Here is a 27,515-nt window from a genome sequence, read left to right as displayed (position 1 = left end):
GACTGTACCGCTTGTATGCAATTTCAAAGGGACTTAAGGCATCGCATCACCAAATGAATCCACCTCAGACTGGATGTATGATCCTGGGCTCATCAAAAGCAATAGTGTTCGATGAAATCATATGAATAGTTGCCGTAGAAGGCGATACGTTAGGAGGAGGAAAGGAAAAAGTTCCTAGTAAACCAGAATCTTTAACCAAACCTACCCCAACATCCTTGTAAGGGATAGTTGTTTTACCGACATGTTGAATAATTTCAGAAGAGGCTAGGTCGGATGAAAAATAAGTCAGCTGGTCTATTGTAATGATCTTTCCATTATGAGGAAACTTGATAAGCTAAAAGACCGATGAAATAACAACAGTCATAGCGTAAGGCCAACTACAACCCAAGAGAAGGTTGTAATCTAGAGGGGCATCAACCACTTCCACATCTAGAGTTACAGTTTTTCCTTCAACCCGTATAGGTAAATCCTACAAAATGCCATAAGGATGAAACCCTCGACCATCAAAAGCCTTTAGAATCATCGGGGATTGATTAAGTGTCGGAGAACCAAGTGATCTCCAATATTGGATTGACATAATACACGTAGAATCTCCCTCATCGATCACAGTCCGAAAGCAAGGTCTGTTTTTGACTAACACTAGAATCTGGAAAGCCATTTGATGAGGTAGGTGAGGTGTACTATTTTCTAAATGGAAGATTATAAGATTCGAATCCTGAATATCAAAAACTCCTATTGCCGACAATAGTAATTTACGCTATGCTGGGCATGATTGCAGCACCTCCAAAGTCGACATTGCTGAAGGGGAAATAGCTAAGTCTTCAACAATGTTATAATTCTGCCCAGCTCTCGCATGTGGATTGAAAGCTGACTTCCGAAGTATACCTTTAGCAGGCGGTTTGATTACTAAGTCAGGATTATGTTTCTCGATGTATAGTGGATCAGAACCAGAAGGAGTTGAAGTTGATGGGTTTGAATTAGAAGATTTTGCTTCTTTACCACCAACAGGATTTTTACTACCATAATCTTGCGATCGCGTCGCAATCCTAACATGAGACATCATCATTATGGGTTCTTCTGAGGAATTTGAGGAAGAACCAACCATTTTACTGCCTTGACTAGGAAAAGGATCCTTCAAGACAGCAGGGATTTGAGAACCTTTAACGATTTTCGAACCTCTAACGATTTTCGAACCTCAACGCGATGTGGGCAGTATCTTGTAAAATTCTTCTCGTCACAAATGAGACAAGGATAGCAAGGTTTATGCTTTGTTATGCTCTTAACCTGCAAAGCAATACCCAGACATAGAATATGCGAGAAAAAGATACCGAGAACACTGAATATGCGAAGAAAATATACCCAGAACACAGAATAGCAATGATTTTATTATTCAGAGAGAAATGTTCACATGCCTCTTCGAGGGGGCAACCTCCAATAGAGCAGAGCTCGATTACAAAACAAGACACAATGCTCCTCACAGGGAGTCTCTATCCTTTATATATGACTCATACATGCAATACCACGAGCCACTATCGTGGGTTTTATTAATACCATCTATCTAATACTACCGCCCATTTACCATCTATCTAATACTACCGCCCATTTGCAACTAACTGTGGTCCCGTCATTAATTGCGGGTTAACCACTTACAAATATTAATATGGGCTTTATTGACTCTTTGACTATGACGTGATCCCCTGACATAAATAAGGGGGTTAGGGTGGGACCCTAACATGCCCTCCCCCTTAAGACTAGCCTTGTCCTCAAGGCTGAAGCTGCGGAAACTGCTGAAGAATAGTGGCTGGTTCCCAAGTTGCATCTTCTGGCGAGGTGTCTTTCCATTTGACGAGGACCTCCTTAATCATGCGGCCACGTAGGTGCTTGTCTCTTGTGTCTAGAACCTGTTCAGGTTGAAGCCAGATTGACCCTTCTTCGTCCAATTCAGGTAGACTGGTTTGAACTCGGCAATTGTTCCCAATCACTTTCTTGAGGCACGATACATGGAAAGAAGGGTGGATTTTTGTTGTAGGTGGCAAAGCCAACTTGTAAGCCACTTCTCCAATGCACTGAAGTACTTGATAGGGTCCGTAGAATTTTGGAGAGAGCTTTTGATAGCCCTTGTCTTTGAGTGATGTTTGCTTATATGGTTGCAGCCTCAAAAAGACCTGATCCCCTTCTTGAAATTGGCGCTCTGAGCGATGTTGGTCAGCCTGTTGCTTCATACGATTCTGAGCTTGATGAAGATTCTCGCGCAGGTGGGCAAGCATGGTTGCACGGTGTTGTAGGAGTTGATCCACAGCTTGTACTTTGGAGCACCCCGTGAGATAAGAAGTAGGGGAAGGCAGAAGTTGTCCATAGACTGCTTCATAAGGAGTCATTTTGGTGGTGGCATGATAGTTGGTGTTATACCACCATTCCGCCAGAGGTAACCACTGTACCCAAAGGTGTTGTTTTTCTGAAGTGAAACACCTAAGGTAGGTTTCTAGACATTTATTGACGGCTTCGGTTCGACCATCTGTTTGCGGATGATATGAAGTAATGAGTTTGAGTTGAGTGCCTTGTATTCTGAAGAGCTCCTGCCAAAAATTACTGGTGAAGATTGGGTCGCGGTCGGACACAATAGAAGTGGGCATGCCATGCAATTTGAAGATCTGATCCATGAAAGTTTGAGCAACCAAAGTGGGTGTGAATGGTTGGGGTAGGGCGCAGAAATGAGCATACTTCGACAGTCGGTCCACAACCACCATGATGACTGATTTGTTCCCAGACTTTGGAAGACCTGTAATGAAATCCATGGAGACCTCCGTCCAAATTGACGCCGGAATGGGCAATGGTTGTAATGTGCCTGGTGTGTTGACGGTTTCCCCTTTGTGGCGTTGACAGACGTCACATTCTGCTACAAACGTAAGGATGTCTTGTTTCATGCCGGCCCAAAAAAATGATCTTCTGGTGCGAGCATATGTCTTCTGAAAGCCCGAATGTCCTGCAATGGGAGATGAGTGCAATTCTGCCAAAATGCGACTTTTGAGGGTGGATGTTGGTGATATTACGACTCTGTCCTTGTAGCGAAGAATATCATTCTGCCACGAGTAGCCCTTGCTGGAATTAGGATCTGCCTGCAATTGAGAAATGAGTTGGGAGAGCCCAGGACGTGAAAACCATTCCCTGTGAGCCTCTTCAATCCAGTCTGGAATGGGGAGGGATATTGCGAGCAGAGTACTTTCCTCCTCAAATTGGCGCGACAATGCATCTGCTACCCTATTGTCTTTCCCTTTCTTGTAAATGATCTCATAATCATATCCTAGCATTTTGGCTAACCATTTATTTTGTTGTGGGGAAGATAGGCGTTGCTCCAAAAAATATTTAAGACTGTGATGATCTGTGCAGATTTGGAAACGTCGCCCCAACAAGTAGGGTCGCCAGGTCTCGACTGCATGTAAGATGGCCATCATTTCCTTCTCATAGGTAGATTGGCCCAAGTTCTTTCCACTTAGTTGTTGGCTGGTGAAGGCCAATGGTTGCCCTTCCTGCATTAAGACTGCTCCAATACCTGTTCCCGAAGCATCATATTCAATGACAAATGATTTGGTGAAGTCCGGTAGTGCTAAGACCGGAGTGGAACACATGGCGGTTTTGAGAGCGGTAAATGCCTGTTGTGCTTCTTCGTTCCAGAAGAAGGAATTTTTCTTTAGTAGTTGTGTTAGGGGCTTCACTATGCGGCCATAGTTGCGGACAAATTTACGATAATAGCCTGTGAGACCCAAAAATCCTCTCAAGCTTTTCAAGATCTTAGGTTGAGGCCATTCTTGCATTGCCTGGATCTTTTTTGGTTCCACCTTGACACCTTCACGCCCCACAATGTGGCCTAAATACTCAACTTCTTCCATGCCAAATGCACACTTAGACATCTTGACAAATAATTTATGCGTGCGGAGTAGTTGCAAGAGGAGATCTACATGCTGAAGATGTGCCGCCCAAGTGCCACTATAGATGAGGATGTCATCGAAGAAGACCAAGACAAATTTTCTGAGATATGGTTTGAGGAGGTGATTCATAAGGCTCTGAAAAGTAGAGGGGGCATTACAGAGACCAAATGGCATGACCAGGAAATCATAATGGCCTTCATGAGTTCTGAAAGCTGTCTTGGGAATGTCGACTTCCTTCATGCTAATTTGATGGTAGCCTGAGCGAAGATCCAACTTAGTGAAGAATTGAGCCCCATTGAGTTCGTCCAGCAAATCGTCAACCACTGGGATGGGAAATTTATCTTTGACTGTTAACTTATTGAGGGCCCTGAAGTCTGGACACATCCGCCACTCCCCATCTTTCTTGAGGACCATGACGACTGGAGATGAATAAGGACTAATGCTGGGACGAATGACACCTGCTTCCAACAATTCCTTGATGATTTTTTCTATTTCATTCTTTTGGGTGAACGGATATCTGTATGGCCGCACATTTGGGGGTTGAGCCCCTGGAACCAATGTGATGCTATGATCATGTTCCCCTCGCGAGGGTGGAAGTTCATGAGGTTTGTCAAAGACCATCCGATGTTTATTTAAAATCTGTTGCATCTCAGGATGAATTGGCGGAGACATGGTGTCTACTACCTGGATGGCATTAAATTGAGCTACCACTCCATGATGGCCCTTTTTTAACAATTTTTCCATCCTATGCGAGCTTATAATAGAGGGGGCTCCCGCCTGTAGTCCACGGAGGGTATGTGTGGAGTTTTTCTGCTTAAAACTCATATATAACTCCTGGAAATCCATTGTGATTGGCCCAAGAGTGCGGAGCCATTCCGCACCGAGGACAATGTCACAACCCCCCATGTGTATTGCAAACATGTGGGTTTTCAATTGATAATCCCCCATTTGAATTTTGACATTTTCACAGCGACCTTCACATTTCATTGTGCCCCCATCTGCAATCTGGACTTGGAAGTTAGAAACTGCCCGGACAAAACAATGTGCTGCTTTAGCAATCTTTTGGTGGATGAAATTATGGGTACTTCCACTATCAATCAAGACTACTACTGGGCGATGTTTAAGAAAACCCCTGATTTTGAGAGTTTGAGGGGAAGAAATTCCTGCCAATGCATGTAGCGAAATAATTGGTTCATTAGATACCATCTCCTGTTGGTTGTCTTCTTCGACCGCCTCTGGTTCCTCAAGTGGTGGATCTTCCTCGGTGGAGTTTTAGTCAGTGGCATCTATTTGAAAAAAATTGTGCTCTTTGCATTTATGACCCGGGGAATATTTTTCATCACAGTAGTAACATAGTCCTTGCTTCCTTCTTTCAGCCATTTCCGCAGGTGACACCTTTTGAATCTTAAGTGTCTGAGTCATATTGGGAGCCTGTGAGGGACGACCTTTAGCGGGGAAGTTGGGGCGGCTAGATTGGGCTGTTAATGCACGTTCCACCTTACGGGCTACCTGGCAAGCCTCGGTCCATGTGGGAGGGTGGTGGAGTAGAACCTGAGCTTTGATGGCTTCTTTAAGACCGCTGATAAAGCATTCCATGTAGAACTCATCTGTGAGACCCTTAGTGCGGAAGGCTAAAGCTTCAAAAGCAGTCATATATTCCTCCACTTTACCCGTCTGACAAAGCTTAGTGAGACGCCCCAAAAAAGAGTCTTCCTGTTCAAAGCGACTGCGAAGAGTTTTGGCAAATTGGGCCCAATTCTAAAAATGTCCATTGCAACGTTGATGTCATTCCTTCCATTGCCATCTTTCATTGTCCAAGTACATGGTGCCCACCATAAGCTTAGTCCCCTCATCTGTGATATGATTCAATTGGAAATACTGCTCCATTTGTGCTAGCCATGCTGACGTGTGAGAACCGTCAAATTTCTGCATATCCAACTTGGGAGGACGCTTACTGGGTGGTGGACGGGAGTGCCAAATGTGAGGAGAGTGCCTAGACTCACCCTCATAGTAGTTATGGCCATTATACTCCTCCTCGTGGGCTGGCTCCTTGCCTTTTGGGAATGCCTGCTGTATCTGGTTACTCATTCCTTTAAGCTCAAGTTGTATGAAGTTACTCATTCCTTGAAGCTCATGTTCGATCTTGGTCATAGCAGTTTGGAGGGTCTCCATATGGTTTTCAATTTTGTCGATCCTTTCATTGGCCATCGCTTGAGCGCGAGTTTCTACCATACACCAACCTGATGAAAAATTGGGACCGCCTAAAATTTTTTACTAAGAAATTGAATGGTACCACCTTGCTCAGCTCGTCGTCCTGATACTGATGGGCTAGGTCACCAATAAGCGTCCCGGAAGATCTCAAACTTTTTTTTTTTTTGGAAAACTCCTAATGGAGTTTTACTCCTTCCTGATCAATACTGCAGTCCCCAAATCCTCAAAATGTCGATGCCGCCAAAAGTCCTGCGAAAATTATATCCAGGTACAGGAACCCTTCACAACTACTCCGATCTGGTGCTGCTGCTGATCTGGAATATCCGATCTGGTGGATCTGAGAGATCTAAATGGTGGAACAAATGCTGCTGCTGATCTGGAATATCCGATCTGGTGGATCTGAGAGATCTGAATGGTGGAACAACTGCTGTTGCTGATCTGGAATAGGTGATGTGTGATCCCCCGATAGAAAGGGAACTAAGGTCTTGGGGAGTGTCAGGTGCTACAGATCGCAATATACATAAGGATCTGACAGTAGTACTTGGCCCAATGTTTCAGGGCTCTAACTAAGGAGGATCAACCGTACCCTTAGCAGTACAACCCGACTACCCTATCGTACGGGCGAGTAATCTCTCCGAGTGCTGTTCTCGGTGTACATGCTTCTCGTCAGTAGATTCGGTTTTATCTGATTTCTCTTTTGAGTTTTGTTTATTTTTCTTCTTCCCTTTCTTTTTACCGCTGGATTTTGATTTGGCTGTAGAGGATTCTACGACATGGATATCAGCTGGAATTTCAGCGGAAGCGTCTCCTATCGGGGAATTTGGTAAATTTATAATAGGAGAAGAATTATTTGAAAATTTCTTCTTGCTTTTGGTATTAACTGAACCAATCATACCATCAACGACATGAGACCATGAAGGAGTTGCAGTTATTTGATTGTGTTTTAGAAAGTCGGGGATTTTTTCATGTAAAGTACCCGACTGCGTATAAACGAGGTCAAGGTACTGAGCTTGAGCAATTAATTTCTCTTCAGTAACAACTCCTGCCTTAGCTACATCTTCAGTGATTTTAGGTAATATTGATTTAACAAACCATTATGCTAAAATTTGATCCAGAATAAAAACTTTCACTAAACGGCGTCTACGTTGCCATTCATGAATATGATCTAAAATATACGTGGACGTTGAATTTTTAGTGAAGTTAATAATTCTGTGCCATTGTCGTATCTGACAGGCAATTGAAAATGAGTTAAGAAAGAAGTAGCCAACTGACTAAAATTATAAAAAGAGGCTCATGGTAACTCAATGTACCACTTGGCAGCAAGACCAATTAGAGTGCATTGAAAAAGACATAAGCGAATTGAATCATCAATAATGGAATTGATGCACACCAGAGGTGATAAGTCATCACATGTTTTGATGAATCCTCTCCTAACTTACCCTTAAACTTCGGGATATCACTGGGCAACTTATTAGGCATTGGTGGCCAAAACGGAAGATAATTAATTGGATCGTTTGTAAGGCGTGACAAATCAGGTAAATCCAAAGTTGCAATAAAAGGTAACTGACAGTTAGGGTCTCGAAAACTTGGGGTAACAAGACCAGCCCTAGGAGGAGGATATCCAGGATAACTTGGAATTGGATTTGCATTTGGAATATTATATCCTCCTGGGAAACTAGGATTAACCGGACCAAACTGGGGTTGTTGAGGTTGCTGATAAGTTTACCCAGGGTACGGTTGATACTGATAAACTGGGTTCTGTACAACAAGACCGAATTGGTACTGTCCTTGGTACGGTTGATAAGTAAATTGAGGTTGACTTGTGACAACCATACTTGGACCAGCTTGTCCTACAGGCATCTGAACCAAAGTCTAAACTGTAGGTCCTGACTGTGGTAAAGAGGCTTGAGGAGTTGATACAAGAACAGTAGAAACCAAAGCTACTGATACTATAGAAGTAGGTGTGGTAGATTGAACAGAAGCTGCAGTAGTTGCAACAAAAGTTTGAGGTGGAGTTTGAGGTGGACTAGGCCCAGACTGATGAACTACACCAGGTGCAAAAGTTTGAACGATAGACTGGATAGGTTGCTGGGTTGAACCAGAAACCAAAGATTGTCCAGGTTGACTTGATAACTGCACATTAGGTGGCAAAATCTGTTGATTTTGAGATGGATCCCACACCATGTTCATTCTGGGGTATGGACCCATAACAGGTTGAGCATATTGAGGACCATAACTGGGTTGAGTGTAGGGTTGATAATTGAAAGGTACATTTCCAGCTCCTTGTACAAATGGTTGACCAGAAGGTGGTTGGAAACCTTGAGTTGGGTACTGACCTTGAGGTTGATAACCTTGAGGCACGTACTGAAACTGGGGTTGACCTTGAGGTATATATTGATACTAGGGTTGACCCTGGGGTATGTACTGAGTCTGGGGTTGATCTTGAGGTATGTACTATCCTGAAGGTATGTACTGTCCTTGAGGCTACCCCCCACATGGTAACTGACTACCCTAAGGTTGCCCCCTAGGCAATAATTGACTACCTTGAGGTTGCCCCCTAGGCGGTAACTGATTACCTTGAGGTTGCGGATTTGGAATAGTACTAGACATCATAAGAATTTGTTCTACACTCAACGCTGGAGTTCCGTTATTACCAGATGATATCTCATGTTCAATTGGTTGAGGAGATGCTCCTGAAAAGGTACCAGTAAGAGACTGATACCCAGAAGGAACAGAAGGACCGCCATATAAAAATGTTTCCAGTGATTGGGAAAACATAGATGACTGTCTCGACATATTCAAAGGAGGATAATAACCTCTGGGCGTAGGATGAAAAGGAATTCGAGGTGGTGAAAAACTAAGACCCGGATTTTCTAAAAAGTTGTTCAATGAGACGTACCAAGCGTTATCCCTAACAGGACTGTAGAAAATTGATTCACGCTCCCTAAGTTCTAAAGTTGGTTGATTTTCAGGGAGAGTTATATCTTCGTCCGGACTAACAAGTTCTTCAATAGAAATGAGTCCAGAAGGAAGATTTTGGGTGATGATACTTCCAACCCTGGGTGAACTAGAACCACTAGAAGTTGGAGAAGAAAATCCTGAAGATGGAGTAGGAGCAGGTTCAATTTTAGGCTCAGAAATTTCAGGTTCGTCAGCAAATTCACTAGTAGGAGAAACACTACGAGTAACTTCAGAAAGTGAAATTGGTTCAAAAATATACTCCGTTGGTTGAACTTGATAATCAGGATGAATAATTAAAGATGACTCTCTAGCTTCTAGTGACCCAACTCTACTATCACTAGGTGAAACAAGAGCTCGTAGCCCTTCAAGCTGACTTGGTGTATATTCGGGAGGTTGCCCCTGAAGTCTACGGGATTGTCTCGGTAATTCAGCCACGATTAAATATTTAATTACTTCACACGCAAACAAAGAAAATCTCAATAAAACCACCTAAGGTCTCTAAAGAACCAGACAATTGAATCACACGCCTATAAAAATCTAAGAGTTCAAACCACACACAAACAATAAATTTTCGTACCAAAAACACTAATTGGTGATGAAATCCAACGTTGCAGAATTCAATACAGAAAGGGCGGTTGGAATAGTTACCCCGACAACCTGCTTAATGAAACAGACTGGCACAAGTTTCTTCACAAAACCGTCTCGAGTGAAGAGACCCCCTAGAGAGTCCAAGTGAGTCTAGTCGACGTCTACTCCAGGTACAGTGAGACCTGTCCTTCACCATCACCTTAGGAAAGAATCTTAGGATTATGGTCACTAAGGTTATCGATAGTAACAAATACAACTGGGGGAATAGTCTACGATCTAATCTACGCGCAAGGGCAGAGTAACAAAGCTCAATCCCCTTGAAGGCTCCTTGACATGATCAATCTGAGGTTTACCAACAAGTGACCCCAAGCTCCTTGACAATGGTTAATCCAAGGTTTACCGTTTTTAATATGCGCCAATCTTCTGTCTTTCCCAATGAGACAGACTTGATTGTCTCAAAGGTTCGGACATGATTTCGTGATTGACTCCTTTAAGAGGAGCTTCCCGGATTATATCAATTACAATTGGATTTATTTCCTACCACAAGATATAGCTACTTGTTTGTTTTAACTATCTTTGAGAGTTAATTACTCCCTACTCCAAGATACTAGCCTAAGTTATATTGGTGATAAGAGCCCTAGAAATAAAAAGTTTGCTAGATCAATTTTAATTAAGCGTTTATTTTATGGGTTGTTTCTTAAGTCAATAGGTGTGGAGATGAAACTTTGATGGTGTGAAGACTCGACTCCAAAAACACTAAAAATGCACCTAAAATGATAAACAATCCTTTTTTTTCTTCAATGAACTTCCAACTAAACGAAAGAGTTGAGAATGAAATTCTTTGAAAAACAAATCTTTCCTTCAATATGTAAATGAAAAGAAAATCTTTTTTGTCTTTTTCAATGAACTCAAAACGAGACTACTAATTATGCTCCCAAAAAATAAATCCTTTCTTCTTTTTCAACACTCAAAAACTACAAAAAAAAAATTCTTTCAAAAGAGATTCAAAGACACTCAAAACTATAAAAAACTAAGCTTGAGATCTAAAAATTTCTAAAAACCTAATGGAAATAAAAGCTTCAAATATTTTTGAGGACGTTTTACGTAGTTATTCAGCAAACTAAGGATTAATTCGTTCAGAATAACAAATCAATCAAAAAACATCTAGTTGTATTTTTTATAAAAATTAATTTCAAAACTTATGATCAAGTTATTTCAAAGATTTGCAAAGAGAAAAATGAAATCTATTTCTCACCAAGGGCAGATTTCACAAACCAGTCAGACTCATCAAAAAGACACAAAAAACCAGGGTAATCTAAGGTTTTTGAGGCTTCTAATCTCTGAGTCACTACAAAGACCAGGTGAAGACCAATCTAGGCACGTAAAACTTCTAGAAAATCACTTAAAACAAAAATACCAATGGAACTTACTTACAAGAGATTTTTGACTGGACACATGTAGATCTAGCCAAAGACTAAAAAGCGTAAATAAAACCTAAACTTAACTGGGCGAAAACATTTTTAGTTTTTCAAAAAGTTTGACAGGGTCCGCAGGCTTCCAGTAGAACCAGATGCGGTACCGCTCTGTGCACTAAAGGAATAGTGCGGAGATGTCCGCACTGTCTTGTAAAAAGAAAGTGCGGTCCTCTTCAAAATTTCGGAAAAAACAAAAAATACTCCAGATCCTAAAAACTACCCAATCCCACACACATCAAGAAAAAACCAGAAACAAGAAAAAGTTTCTCAAGTCAAAGAAAAGGAAAACCAAAAACCAAATTCAGTTCCCCAGTGGAGTTGCCAATTTGTTGGCCGGATAAATCGTCCTTGCGGACAAGGCCGATCTCCCTAGTATCTAAAGATATCTAGCAACAAGCAGAACAAGCAAATTTACTTTTCTCTAAACATATTGCGTTTCATAATAAAAACTATAGAGGTGTTAGACCCTACCTGAAGTCCAACGCTAGTTTGTGGCAGCCAACCTTCAACCGTCCGAAAGAGTTTCCTTTTGAGAATCTGCAAACACAAACAAGCACACATCAAATAACACCTGCATAGCTAATATCATAAAACATGTTCATTATGGTGATCAAGGAGTCCATAAAATAAACTATAAAACACAACTTATTGAGAAAAATAAACTTGATTGTATTAACTTTGAAATAGAAGAACTTTACAACCTTTGGTGCCTTGATGTTGTACAAGCTCTTCCCAGGGTCCAAACAGGAATCTCCTCTACTTTGACAAGCCTCACACTCTTCCCAATGAGATCAACAATGTATGTAATCTTTCGTCACAAGCTCAATTAGGAAGACTAAATTCCAATAGCATTTCACCTAAAAAATATTCAGCTTTCAACCTCCTCAGTAACCAGCCCCATGCCTCATTTTATAGTGCAGAGGAAGGAAGTTGCAGGTCCACCTATGAAGGGATAGAGTCCTCCTTCAAAGGGATAAGCTCCTCACATCAACGGGTTAGCTCCTTATGGTATGGGATGCATGAACCTCAAAGGAGCGAACTTGCCACCTCAAGATGCCTTCTAAAAGCTTCCAGTAATGACTCAAAGTGAGTTTTTAAGAATGTACTTGCACCTTTTTGACTTTTACAGGGGTCCGCACCCATCACAGAGACAAAGCGATCAGGTGCGCAGGGGACATGACCATTAGGTGCGGGACTACAGGTAATGCTAAGCGAAAATGTGGAACCAGAGTTTTATAGACTTTTGAGGGCTTTCTCTTATTTTCAAGGCTTGACATGAAGAACTGAGGTTTAAGACTCGTAAAGGAGGAAAGTATGAGTGGTGATAAACTCACACAGATTGCAGAATGTCATGGTGACAATTTTTAGTGCAACAGATGGAATTATTTTCTTGTCTTGGTACTCAATTAGATCATAACTCATCTTATCATCCTTAATCTGATGGGAAAACTAAGATAGCGAACAAATTTTTATAAGGATATCTTCGTTGCTTTATATCTGACACGCAAACACAATGGGTCAAGTGGTTACCTCTAGCTGAATGGTGGTATAAAACTTCCTTCCATACTATAGCAAAAATGACCCCATTTATGGCACTTTATGGATATAATCCACCATCCATCACATCATATTTAAGAGAAAATTGTAAGGTTCAAGCAGTGGAACATCATATCAAGCATCAACAACAAGTTCTCTGACTCTTAAAGGATAACCTCACTTTGGTGCGGAATCGAATGAAATAAAAGGAGGATAAACATCAGAGTGAATTTTTTTTTTTATGTAGGTGACTGAGTATTTTTACGGATATAGCCATACAAACAAATATATCTCAAGAAAGCTAACAAGGATAATAAATTATCACCCAAGTACTGTGGTCTTTACAAGGCGTTCCAAAAGATTGGTACTATGGCATAGAAATTGGAGTTGCCTACATCTTGCTGAGTACACCCAGTTTTCCATGTTTCATGCTTAGAGAAGGTTATAGGTGATAAGCTTCCAGTTCAAATAGTGTCGCCAGAACTTGATAAAGAAAGAAAAATCATATTTGAGCCTGAAGAAGTCATGAAAAAAGAACCCGACAAATACAGACAATATCAATTTCAGAGTATCTAATTAAGTGGAAGAACTTACCCACTGAAAATTCCACATAGGGGTATTATAATTTTATACAAAAGAATCCAAAACTACTCAAGCATTGAGGACAACACTTTTTTGAAGGAGAGGGGCATGTTATGTCCCTATAATACTAGTGTATCCCACTTATTGTTATTGTTGTGCCCCATAGAATCCCACTATTGTTATTATTGCTCCCTTACATTATTATTCTTGTGTAGGCTCTCATTATATTGTGACCCCTTAGATTCCTATATATACAAAGGAGGTCTTGTCATTTGTAGCATCCGAGAATTGTTCATTTATGTAATGTAAAGGAGGTCCCCAATCGAAGAGGATAATTTTTAAGTCATTGATCTATATTTTTGTGAGATGGTCGCATAATAATTTCACTTTCTTTTTGTTGTTGTATTCACTATTTGTTTGCAACCTTAATGTTCTTTCATTGTAATCATTGTAGTTTTCATGAACAAATTTATTTTCCGTTACATAGAGAAGTTATTGCTTTCAAAATTAAAGTTTAATGTTGCTTCACTAAGTAAAATATTGAGAAGTCAAACGTATTATTATTGCAATTCCTTGAGCCACCTAAGGGAGTGAACCAAAAGCTCTAAATCTAAAATTTATACTAGAAAGGACCCTAATGCATGCTTAATCAACTAATTCAAACTTGAATCAATTATGTTTTCCTTGCTTTAAAATGCTTTTCTATGTGTTCTTATAATTTATTCTTTGATCAATAAACTAAATTGTTGCATGGGAATTCCTCAAGGATTAGATTCCCATGCCATGTTTTCCTGTGAGTGTAGGCTTTTGTAGTCAAGACCAAAGAAGATTAGTTCCTTTTTGTCTTGAAATTACTTTATTAGTTTAAACTTTTACTTTAAATTGCAATATTTTAAGGATATATAACATTTTACAAGATAGTAAATTGTTAGTTTTCACATACAGTGCATAACATCTCACAAGTTTACAAACTCCCAGATTGATAATTTAATGTCACAATTTATGAAAATATTTTAGACCAAATTTTTGGTATTGTTGTTGGGTAGATTTCAAGGGTGAAATAATACTTCTTGCATTAGGATTTAAATGATTGCATTTGATACAAAAATTTAAGACAATGAGGAGTGAAGGTGGTAATATGAGAGGTTAGGCCCTACACATTAACTTTAGTGACTCATCACAAACCTTTGTCTTGTTTGTATTGTCTACATAGATTAATTGGATAGTAGGAGTAGGTATTTTAAATAAATAGAAAGAGAATTATCAACTACTCCAACTATTTCACTTAGAGGTGTTGTAAGAACCCTCAAATCACTAATTTATTTGTAATTAGTGATTCATGATTAAAGGAAAAATATGAAGATGCTAAAGAATTTATTCAGTAAAGGACGTCATCCCACCATAAGGAGCTTCTCAAATACTTATCTACAATTTATAATTGTCACCAAGGATGAATGTTCATTTAAAAATATTGAAGAGGAGAAAATGATCCATGTAGAGAATCCATAAGAGGAGGATCTAGAAGTTTCTTCTAGTTATCCTTGTTAGCATATGAAAGAGATAAAGGATTCATGAGCCACATCCAATGAAGAGCATACACTAGAGCCAAATATTGAAGAATTTATTGCCTGTTTATCACATGATTCCTTGAGCATTTAGGAATGTGATGAAAATATTTTAGAATAAATTTCTAGTAGAAATCAAAAACAATATGTGGAGGATTATCCTATATTAGAACAATATAAGGATGTTTTTCCTAAAGAGATACTAGAACTTCCTATCAAAGGGGATATATAATTTACTATTGATATTATTCCTAGAGCATTTCCAGTATCAAAATCCCCATACAAAATGAGTATTCTTGAACTAATAGAACTAATAATTTAGCTACAAGAATTTCTAGACCAAAAGGTATATAAAATCTAGTGTATCACCTTGGGGTGCACCAATCTTATTTGTTAAAAAGAAATATGAAACCATTAGAATTTGCATAGATTACAAAGAACTCAACAAAATGACTAAAAAAAGAAATATCCCTTGCCCGAGATTGGTGACTTGTTTAACCAAGTCAAGGGAGCTTTTGTTTCCTAAAAAACATGACCTAAGATATGGATGCCATTAGATTAGAATCAAAGATGAGGATAGTCACAAAATACAATTTAGGACACTGTATGGACATTATGAGTTCATGGTACTTCGACTTGGACTCACTAATGCACCAACCACTTTTATGTGTCTGATGAATAGTGTGCTTAGTCAATTTATAAACAAATTTGTCATTGTACTCATATATGACATTCTAGTGTACTCAAAGAGTAAATAAAAGCATGATCAAAATTTATAGAAGGTTTTTCAATCACTTAGAGAAAATGAGTTGTATGTTAAGTTTAGCAAATGCTCATTTTATCATAAATAGATTCACTACTTAGGATATGTGGTATATGAGGAAGTGATTGTTGTGGATTTGGAAAAGGTAAAGGTTATCATAGAGTGGCTAGTTCCTAAGGATGTAGCTGATATTAGGTATTTGGTGGGAATTATAAGTTATTATAGAAGATTCATAAAAGGAATTTCCAAACTAGCATACAAAATCACTTCTTTATAGAAGAAGGGAACTAAGTTTGAATGGAATTAGAAATGTCAAGATAGATTTGAGAATTGAAGAAACTATTAACTATTGCTCAAATTTTGAAATTAGTTGATCCCAACATAGGATTTAAAGTCTATACTAATGCTTGTAAGGAAGGTTTGAGGGGATTTCTAAGGAAAGAAGGTTATGTAATGATAAAAATCTTGAAAACCAAAACATCATGATAAAATATGCCACACGTGACCTAGAGCTCGCAACTATCATTCATGCTCTCAAAATGTGGAGGCACTATTTTAAAGGGAGAAAATTTCATCTAAAAATTGATAATGTCAGTCTTAACGTATTTCACCAACCAAATATGAATGTTACACAAGCGTGGTGGTTGAAATCTTTTAGTGATTATGACTTTGAAACCATTCATATTAAAGCAAAATATGTTGAAATTATAGTGTTGAAATGACTAGAGTAGTTTTTCACAATTGATAACTACTTTTGTTGATATAAAATGTTCCTTCTTTATATTTAGTCAACAAGTAGCTATACATGAAAAACTTCAATTGTTAATGCTTCAACAAGAGTAGTTAATAGAGATCACAATAGACAATGAATAATAAACAATAAGAAAGAGACAAGAGACACCAAGATTAGGCTCGCATCTAAGGAAAAGCCCACAAGGGGAAAACCCAAAATTATTTGCTTATGAGAAAAAGATTTTTTTTCATCAATAGTACATTAGAATGTTCCAACAAATCCAAATTAACCATCAATCAATTTTTTCTCATGGAAGGAGAGATAAACCACTTCTGTGTAATAAATAAGGTTTGCATAAAGAGGCCAAAACTTAGTCTTGTAGTCATGTTGATGGTTTGAATTCTCCTCATCAAAATTGGGGGAAAACCACCTGGTCAGGGTCTCAATTAGACCCTTTTGCTTTTGTAATAGTGGCTTCAACTAGAATTTTGGGACCAGTTTCCCTTAAATAAAATCTATGTGAAGTGGGATGGATGATGGTAAAAACATATATTAATTTATATTAATATGTACAAACAACTAAAGTATAAGCTTGAATATTTTTACTTGAAGATTCAACAACTTAAGTGATATGATGAAACATAAGACAAGAATCTATTCTACTCTTCAGCGGAAACCAAATTTGATTGATGAAAACAATAAGTAGAAAAGGAAGAATATCAATCACACATAACACAATAGTTCTCTGGGGAAATAAACTCCTCAAAACCCCTATGATCTATATTGCATAAACTAAAATATCAGATACTAAAATATAATGTTTGTTCAAACCGAACAATCTTTGCACAAGTACAATCTATCTCTCTGCTTCATAAGTCAACACTTAGGTAATTATGTTTCCTACCAAGCCCCTACTTCCTTGTGTGCATAAGATCCACCCACAAACTTGTGCTTCCTATTTCTTGGTCTCACCAAATCGTGCTCACCAAAACAATGATTAAACTTGTGCAGTCATTCCTCCTTTTAAAGGAAATTTGTCTAATTATAGAATGATTTATTTTAGGCCTTCCTTTGATTGCATGCACCATCTCTAAAATTCAGAAAATTACACAACTAATAGTACACTATCCCTGAACTTTAATCTCAACTGGGTCTTCCTCTGAACTGAATATTTATGAGTCAATATTTATGTAACTAGTGTGGTACTAGTGATGCACTGGTGCACTACTCCACTACTAGACCTCCTACTAGTTCCTCCAATAGTTAGAACTAGTTTAAAAAATATAACTCAGTTAGGCTGAGTTATTTAATTACAACTCAAAAGAACTCAACATAGGCCCCTTAAATTTAGGGATCACTCTACATGACTCTAGATATACTTCCAAATCGAATTTACTCAGCTAACTAAGTCAACTTAACTTAGTTAATTGCTACAAGCTGATATGAGAATAGAATTACAATTTAATTCCTAATTTAATTCCAGGACAAATTAAATTAGAATTTCTAGATGTTATTTTTAACATTTCTTGTTGCTATTTTCAACACTCCCTCTCAACAAGAAAGGAATTCAACTCTATCACAATCTGATACCTGTGAAATGTTTTGCATACAACACTTCTCTCTAGTGTTATTGCTATTGCAACTTTTGAAACTAAGAAAACATCCAAACTGAATCAGTGTGATGCATTTGTCACCAAAGTCTCTAACTGCTACTAGCTTTTCCACTGTTGACTGGAAACTCTGTGCTTTTGTTGAATATGCCTTTGTGCCATATGCACTATTTTCAACTCTTCTTTGTGCTCCCCAGTATATAAATGATGCTAATCTATGCCTCTTTCACTCTAACATCTGACTGCATCAACCACTACTGATTCATCATGCTACTGTGTATTGTGGGCTACCATAAAAAGGTAATGATCCATGAGACAAAACCTTTCAATGGACCTATTGATGCCTCGAAAATCACTGCAACAACAATGGGGGATAACCACCCGGTCCGGACCTTAAAGAAGCTCCTTTTCCATTTGGTGTGGTGGCTCCGACTGGTTTAACTAGGTCTAGTTACCTTCTCCCTATCACTATTGGTTTATGATGTATCTTTAACTACCAATAGATAGGGATATCAGATCACTTCTTCTTGCTGATCAGGCAAGAGAATGGCCCTTAAGCTGATTTGGGTTCAACCAAGCCACAACTAAAGTTTTGCCTCTTTGAGAAGAGGATTTAAAAGAATGTAGAAATTACTCTAAATGCAAACTTATTCTATAATGCAAGCAAAATAAACTAATCTTAATCCTATCTTAATTAGGCAGATATAGATCTAACCCAACCAAGAGCAAGATATTTAAAGTATTGGGATTTTAAATATGTCTTGTTTATAATGAATATCAAGTTAATGAAGTAGTTCAATTAACTGACATTATGGATATCAAAACACATCCTATTGAGACCTCTTAACTGAAATAATAGATCAACAACACTCAAGAAGTAGTTCACAAAAATGATATTGATATAATCAATAAATCCAATAATTAAACAATAATATGTGGAAATAGTTCACAACACATTACCATTCAATAAATCAGTTTTATAAGACAGATTTCTGAGCAAATAGTTACTTAGAAATCAAAATTTAATCCATAAGGTCAGAGATACATAATAACAACATTGAGACAAATTACCCATATTGAAGAGATACATAATAAAAACATTGAGACAAATTACCCATATTGATAATAGTGCAAAAACATGAATAAAATGACACATTCCTATTACCATAAAAATGAAACTGATATTTGAAATAGTAGTATTAGAAATATCAATTTATTATATCCATTTCTCTGACCCTGGTCTCCAACAGTCCTTTACATTGCTTGAACTTCTACTTTCAAAGCTAAAGCCACAATAGTGCAAACTTTGTCCATCATGCATAATTCAAGATACAAAGGAAAAAATCCTCAATAATCCCTAGATCTAAGATTTTCTCTCGTTTCTCCTACAACTCTAAATTCTATTACAGAAGTGCTTTCAGAAGTCTAAAATTGCAGAGGAGAGCCGCGCCTTTATTACATTCTACAATCTATTATTTATACTAGTTGCAAAGGAATTCTTCAGAGAAAAGTTCGTTGAAGAGAAATCTTCCCAATCCAATTTTATTTGCTCAAATTTCCAATCTTTAATTGCTGGAGCATTCTCATTGATTGATATCTTTTTCTCCATATCTCTTCTACTGTTTTCCTGCAAGAAGAAATCAAAATAAATTAAAATGCAACAATCAAATCCAAAATATCATTTCTGGTATTAAAACAAATCCAACCAAATTCAATTTAAATAAATAATTGAAAATAAAATGTAAGCTTTCTATCAATGTCTGGGATGGTTTAATTGGCCAAGGATAATATTGACAAATGGATCTGCAATTAAAAGAGGCTTGGACAAATGAAAATGCAGAAAATAACTCAGAAAATTGATATTGTTTTAGAAATTCGGAGCTTGATCTCCTCCATGATTTTTGACCCAATTAATGACCAAATCTATTATTGAAACCTCCTTATAAATGTTCTCCTTGATTTTATCTTTCCAATGGGCCATCCTAGGCTTCATTTGGCTTAGTAAAACTCAATTTATGAGCTTCTAAAGTTGATGAGTCAAATCTGGGATAAATCTAGAAATTCTGTTGCTGGGCTAAAAATCAAAAATTTAATTAAAAATCTAATCCTAAATTAAAATTCTAATTATCTAATAATTAATTCTATTTTAATTATTAATTATAAACTAGACTAATTCTTTAACAAACTATTATTAATTAAAATTAATCTAACTAACTAATATAATTAATAATTTTATAAACTAATTAATATTAATCAAAATAATAATTAAATTTTAATTTAATTAAATTCTATATATTAATTAATTTATTTAATTTAAAATTTAATATATTAAATATTTAAACTAATTTCAAACTATCACTATTTTCACCATACGTTAATACATAAGCCATTTTAAAACAACGAATGGAGATATTAACTTGAAAGTCAAACATTGACTTATCGGATCGGAGGAAGCTTTGAGTTGGGGGCATAAAACTTGTATTAAGTGAAGACTCCCGATGCGATGCATTCAAACAAATGAATTTTAAACTTTGCTTAATGCTTGAAGAGCCCTCGCATATCGCGATCGGGGAAGTGTGGTGTCGGGGCTTTTGTTAAACAGGTTGCGCTTAAATCCTCTGATCCGATCAAAAGCCTTGATGCGATCGGAACAATTTTTTATTATATATATATTTTTTGTCTTAAATATTAATTTAATTAAATATTAATATATTAATTAATTTAAAATTTAATATTAAACATCAATTTTTATTTTGGTTTTATTTTTATGAATTTAAGTTTCTAAACTATAGCCACTTTGAAAATAAAAATAAACTACAGCCACTTCGATGTTTTGGATTTTGGAAATTAATAATTAATTTGGAAGTTGGAGTAAATTTCTAAAATCCTGATGCTTCATTATTTGGCTGTATAAATAAAAATGAAAAATGTCAATAAGAACTAACTAGGGGTTAATATTTAAAATAATTTCATTATTGAACTAATTTATTTACAAAATGCAATATTGTACATTTTATGCATTTTTAACTCAGACTAGATAAGTGATGAGACTTCAAAGGAGTACAATTTTCAAACCAGTTGACCAAATGAGGCGAAACAAATGTCAATGGGAAGCTTATAAAAAATTGATTCTAACAAAGCAATCAAAACAAAAATCTAAAAAAAAATGAAAAATTAACAAAAGCGTAGGATAATCAACTAAATAAAAATCCTAAAAGGTGTTTAGCAATTTTTTTATAGAAAGGGTCCCCATTATTTGAAGTGAACACATCAATAATGGGGGGTTGTGTATTTTCCACAACAGGACCCTGCCCAAATTTCTGCACTCATGGGACTATTACTTCACATCGCCCCACCTATCACCTGGAGGTGTGGCTGTATGTGCTCCCTCTGCCCACTTGGCTAGAAATTTCACCCTACTAGAAGTCTATGCTTGAGTGGATGTCTCCAATTGGTCTCCTCTCTGCTTCTGTAATTGTGGCTTCTCCACAACTTTCCGAGGTTGCATGTTGAGAGGCAATTCATGCTCCCTCTAAAACACCAAGTATATAACCTTTTCCTTGCTCCTGAAGGCTTTGCATGCATCTTGTACCTCAAGTGCATACACGTTCTTGACTGGCACACCGATTTGTTTCATTTGTCCTGCCATCACAAAATTTTCTAAAAAAACAATTGATTTTAAATTGGTGGTATCTCCCTCATTCGAACTCCGATTCGGTCGATTTTCTTTTTTGAATTTGTGTATTTTTTCGTAATGAATTCAGATCTACTATTTTTTTGTGAAAAAATTCACAAATATTTTTCAGATCTGCTCTGCAAATTCGCTGCCAAAAAAGTTTCTGCTCTGATACCATGTATATTTTTACTTGTAGATTCAACCACTTATGTGATATGCTAAAACATAAGACAATAATATACTCTACTCTTTAGTGGAAACCAAACTTGATCGATGAAAATAATAAGTAGAAAATGAAGAATATAAATCGTACATAACACAATATTTGTCTAGGGAAGGTAACTTCTCAAGACCTCGACTATTTACATTGCATTAACTAGATGTTCTGAGAAGAAAATATAATGCTTGTTTAACACGAGCAATCTCTAGAAAATTACAATCTATCTCTTTCCCTCACAAGCCAACTCAAGCCAACACTTAGCCAATTATGTTGCCTTCCAAGCCCCTACTTCATTGCATACAAAAGATCCACGCACAAACTTGTGCTTCCTATTGCTTGGTCTCACCAACTCGTACTCACCAAAACAATGATTAAATTTGTGCCTTCATTCCTCCTTTTAAAGGAAATCTCTATAATTAAGGAATGATTTATTTTAGGCCTTCTTCTAATTGCATGCACCATCTGTAAAATTTAGAAAATTATACAACTGATAGTACACTGTCCCTGAACCCTAATGTCAACTGGGTCTTCCTCGGAACTGACATGCATGAGTTATTTATGAATGAATATTTAGTTAACTGGTGTGGTACTGGTGATGCACTTGTGCACTACTCCACTAGTAGACCTCCTACTAGTTCCTCCAACAGTTAGAACTAGTTTAACTGACTATAACTTAGTTAGACTAAGTTATCTAGTTACAACTCAAAAAAACTCAACCTGGCCCCCTAAAATTTAGGGATCATTGTACATGACTCTGGATAGACTTCCAATTCGAATTTGTTGAGCCAACTAAGTCAACTTAACTTATTTAACTGCTACGAAATGCTATGAAAATATAATTACAATTTAATTCTTAATTTAACTCAAGGACAAATTAAATTAGAATTTCTAGATGTTATTTTTAACATTTCTTGTTGTTATTTTCAACAAAGCTACTAGAACCTATTATAACACCTGGGTAACCTGAGGACATATGTGCTAGAAATATGTGGTAATTAACATAATAATGTAGATTATTAGGAAATCACGATAATAATTCAATAAAAATAAATTAATTTAATTAAAGCATCACATATGATATCAATTTTGTTGTTCACAATAAACATTAAATTTCAACCAAACATGCCAATAGTGATCATGAAAGACTTTCTAGCATACATATATGTGAACAATTTCATTAAACAATTCATTTCAAATCAAATATAAAAAAACATAGGATAACAATAATCAAGAAACTGTAGATCTTCTCATCTCGGAATTGCAAGTGGTTCAACTTATATTAAGAAGAACTTAGAATACAATAGTGCAATTTCAAGTCCTTTCTTTTCAAAGTTCAGAACCCTTTCTTCGTCTCAAAGAGGTAATTTATAGTCTTAATACAAAAATGATAAAAAAAAATTATTCCACCAATCTCTCAAAAGAAACAAAAGAAAAATACTAATAAAGAAATAGTTGTAATAGTCTTGGAATTTAGGATGAAGATTTGTCCAATAGTAAGTTTTCGCAATTTGTAAATATCCAGTAGATTGGTGAGCTCCAGGGGATGCTTGGTGTCTAGTCAATTTAACGTCTTAAATTGCTCTACATAAATTATCAATCCGGGTATCGTAAACTGATGAAGTGTGGTGCACCATATGTGCTTAGTTAACCTTTCTCTTACTTCGTTGTTTTATAGTTTATGTTGTTTTTGGGGTTTTGTTCTTGTTGGTTTTCTAAAGTGTTTAATGCAAATGAAAATCCTATTCAAAGGTCTTAAGAATACTTTTAAAGGACAAGTATGGATAAAGATTTCAAGACAAGGCCTATGTCCCTAATGGTAACTTCCAAAACTTAGCACTTCAAAAGAACTTAAAACATGTTATTGATGGAATTAGTATTTAAACAAAAGTGTAAATATACGGCTAGTTTAATCAAAATCAAATGCAATAACCAAACAATGAGCTAGTGACTATGAGACCCAGTATCCTTGCTGCTTCAGCAGAAGGACAAGATGATTCTATCATGTCATTAGTCATTAAAAGGCTATGTGCATCACTAATCTACAATCAACCGGTTGAACACACTTGCATGAATGAAAAATCTAATCTATCAAACTTGAAAGCAATTTATGTACAGCTAATATACAGAAGCATAAAAAAATTAATGTAAAATAACTGTAATCAAAACAACTTGTTATGTACAGCTAATGTACAGAAGCATAACAAAATTAAATGCAGAATTAAACGACAACTATACAAGGCTTTAGTGTGCAGGGGCCCTCTGCCACTTATGAAATCAAAGCAAAATTGAACACACTTGCATGAATTAAAATTGCATGAATGAAAAATCTAATCTATCAAACTTGAAAGCAATCAAATAACATAATGAAATCAAAGCAATATTTACAAAATGAAATCTACTCTACCTTACATTCTACAAAGCAATATTTACAAAATGAAATCTACTCTACCTTACATTCTAATATGCTCCATGACATCTACTTCACATCTCCTTCCATGTTGAGAACATCAAAGCTTTATTCAATTTCTTCAAAAGTACAAAGTACAACAAAGTTCTCCAAAGCTTTCAAAAGCCATCAAGGAAGAACTACAAACTTAAGAACTAGGGACTAACAAGCTTAAGCTAAATAGACTAACAAATGAAGGAGAGAGATCTCCTATTTATACAAAAATATGAGAGCCATCTCATTAATGAGAGTCCATGAATCTCTCCCTCTACCTCTAGAGTCCTACTCAAAATAGGAACTGATAAGACACATGTCTTCTTAGAGTTACAATACAATTAGGAGATGTGACACATATCCTCATGATCCCATGATTCTTTCCAACCAAATTCGAATTTAGCCTTAGAGTGCCACATAAGGGTCTTCTAGAAGTCTCCTTTCAACCTACACATGTCAACAACCTCAACCCATTTGTTAGGTATAAGCATATGCACATTATTTTCTAATTTTTAACCACAAATTCACTTAAAAAACTTAGAATTAATAAAGATTGGAAAAACATAAATGTGGCCCAATGATAATGAAAGTGGGATGAATGTGGTGACATAATAGTGAAGTGGAGGTGATATAATGGACATAATAGTGAAAGTGTAATGGAAATGAATGACATTTTCAAGGCTCAACACTTGGTATTGATGCTAATCTAGATGATAAAAATAACAGTCTTCAGTGGTGGAAACATCTATGTAGTAACATTGGATAAGCATCAGAGAATTAACCATTGGCTGTGAGGCTTAACCAGAAACTACCAATGATGCTCAAGGTCAATCTTAGGCAACTACTTAATCATTTCATCCATTTTTGTACAATGTTCAAGCTGAGATTTTAATAATGTCTTGGCATCTGGCAGTGAATCTTAAGAGTGGCTAGAAATGAGAATGGATTGTAATAAGGTATCATTGGATGCTTCAATGATAGAAATGGAAAGATCTCAGACTTAATTCACAACAACTTCAGCCTATTTCATCCTAATTTCTCACTCTTGGAAATTATTATCTTTTGGGCTTCATCAATCTTAGGTAGATTCACAGTTCTACCTGCTCCATTTTATTGCCAAGTTAGAAAATAAATAAGCTACTCATTCACTTCTTCAAAGTAATTCATCATATCAGGCAACTGATCCACAAGAGAAATTGAAGTTTCACATTGATCCTAGATCATCGTGACCTTATTGAAAATGAATTTATGTTGATGCACGAGCAAATCATTTAATTCTTTAGCTTCTTTATTGAATTCTATCAGTTGAGGACTAATATGAAATTGCTCTATTTTCTTCGCATTTCTTTGATTTGATCATCCTTCATCTATACTTCCTCATCATGTTGTAATTTCAAGGCATCAAATTTATGTTGCAGCTATGACACCTGATTCTGCCATTATTCATTAATTTTTTGTTTCTCAGTATTAAGAGTTTGTTCCATCAAGATAATCTTTTCCTCTTTCTCCTCAAGAAGTTCTTGAGCTTCTACAACTTTGTCAAAATTTGTTGAAGCATAGGCACCTAAAAATTGAGTTAGTTTTCCTAACTCTTCTGTTGATGTAGCAGAGGAACCCTTCCACAAAACTTCAAAATAAGAGACCTTGCTAGGAACCAATGACCGAGGTTGATCTAATTTCCTCTTCTTCCTTCCCCTTTTGACCACAACCTTATGTTGAGGACTGTAGAAAATGTCCAAAGGCGGAATTTATTTAATATTCAGAGTAACCTCTAAAGTAGGAAAAGCATGAATAATACTAATTTCCTTTTGCTCATGAATAGAGGATTTATTAGTAATCTCCCACGACATGTTATTTTGCTCAGAATTATTAGAAGTACCCTGAGCATCAAATTGTTGTTGTTGGCTTAGTGGGCCCTGACTCAGGTTCAGAGTTAATTTCTCCAAACAAAACCCTATACTACTGTCCCTTTTCGCCATCAACCCATGTAGCCAAGACTAAAGTCTCACCCAAAGTAGTATGGGGGGATGCTGGAACCAAGTTTCCGCATCCAGAGATCAGTGTGATGTCTTTTAATGCCCTAGATATGCCTTCACGCAGATCTATAAGCCCCCAAGGCTCGGTTCTGCAGCTTCTCTTAAACGGCCTTTAGACCCTCGCGAAGGTCTACGACAGGTCTTTGCAGACCCTTAATAGATGAAACAACTACTTACATGCACCATAAAATAACTTTAGATCCGAGTTCGCTCAGATCTACTTAAATATTCATTAAAAATGTCAGAATGTATTATAATCTTCACGTAAGTACTTAACATGCATTGCGTACAGTTTATAAGATTTATCCAATAGAGTCACGCATCAATACATCAATATTTAATAAAGACATTATTCCATCACAACATATATCACAAACATAAATAATAGAAGTAAATAGATAAACTCATGAATTTCTTCAAGAGTCTTATTTATTGATCTTCAATATGAGGTCACAAACTCAAAACTTCCCTGTGCACTCAGCTGCAGGGGTCTGCGCACTTGGCTGTGGACTCTACTCTAGGCCTCCGTGCATTCAGTTGTGGAGCCTTTCTACCTTCTATCTACCCACTGCTTACTTGCCCCTTTTCTCAGACCTAGCATCTATCTCCCTTAGACTCTCTAAGACACACATATTTATAGATTTTTACATACAATCCCATGGTCCGCGAACCATGGGTGGATCTGAAAACTAACTCAAATTTACATAACCAAGGGGCTAAAACCACTTTTGAATTATAACTATCCATGTTCTCTGCATCCACAAATTGTGGATACTTTACATCTTTTTACCAAACATTACATCAAAAATTGGGTTTTTAACCCCAAAAATGACCCAGGGGACCCCATCCCAATAGGCCCCCAACACAAAGGTCATGACTCATCCTCGAATCACTTGGCTTCTAAATCAACAATCCTCTCGGGATGCTTTTCTTTCTTCTACTTTTGAGTTGCAGAATGTTTCCTAGGTGACTCGGGGACTGGCACCAGTTTCTTCTACTTATCCTTCTTCGGCTTCTAAGTCTCTCGGACAGCTGTAGGCTTCGGCCTTGACGACCTCAGCATAGTAGGCATAGGAGCCAGAGCTTCCATACATACTACCTCTGGTGTAGTTCCTTTAGACAAGACATCTCCCCCAGTGGTCACAGTCTCGGCAGGGCTTGATCCTAACATGGTTTCAACGATAAAATTCTTG

The 27,515-nt window shown here is 36.9% G+C and overlaps 1 pseudogene; it reads right to left on the bottom strand.

Moving 5' to 3' along the window:
* Positions 1-27,515, bottom strand: part of LOC149191647 (peptide methionine sulfoxide reductase A3 pseudogene) — a 60,070-nt pseudogene that overhangs the window by 1,098 nt on the left and 31,457 nt on the right.

The sequence above is a fragment of the Pinus tabuliformis genome, chromosome 2_2, assembly GCF_031772625.1.
Source record: "Pinus tabuliformis cultivar Carrire ecotype Pingquan chromosome 2_2, CPIR1, whole genome shotgun sequence".
NCBI lineage: Eukaryota > Viridiplantae > Streptophyta > Pinopsida > Pinales > Pinaceae > Pinus > Pinus tabuliformis.
This window is presented reverse-complemented; position numbering and strand designations above follow the sequence as displayed.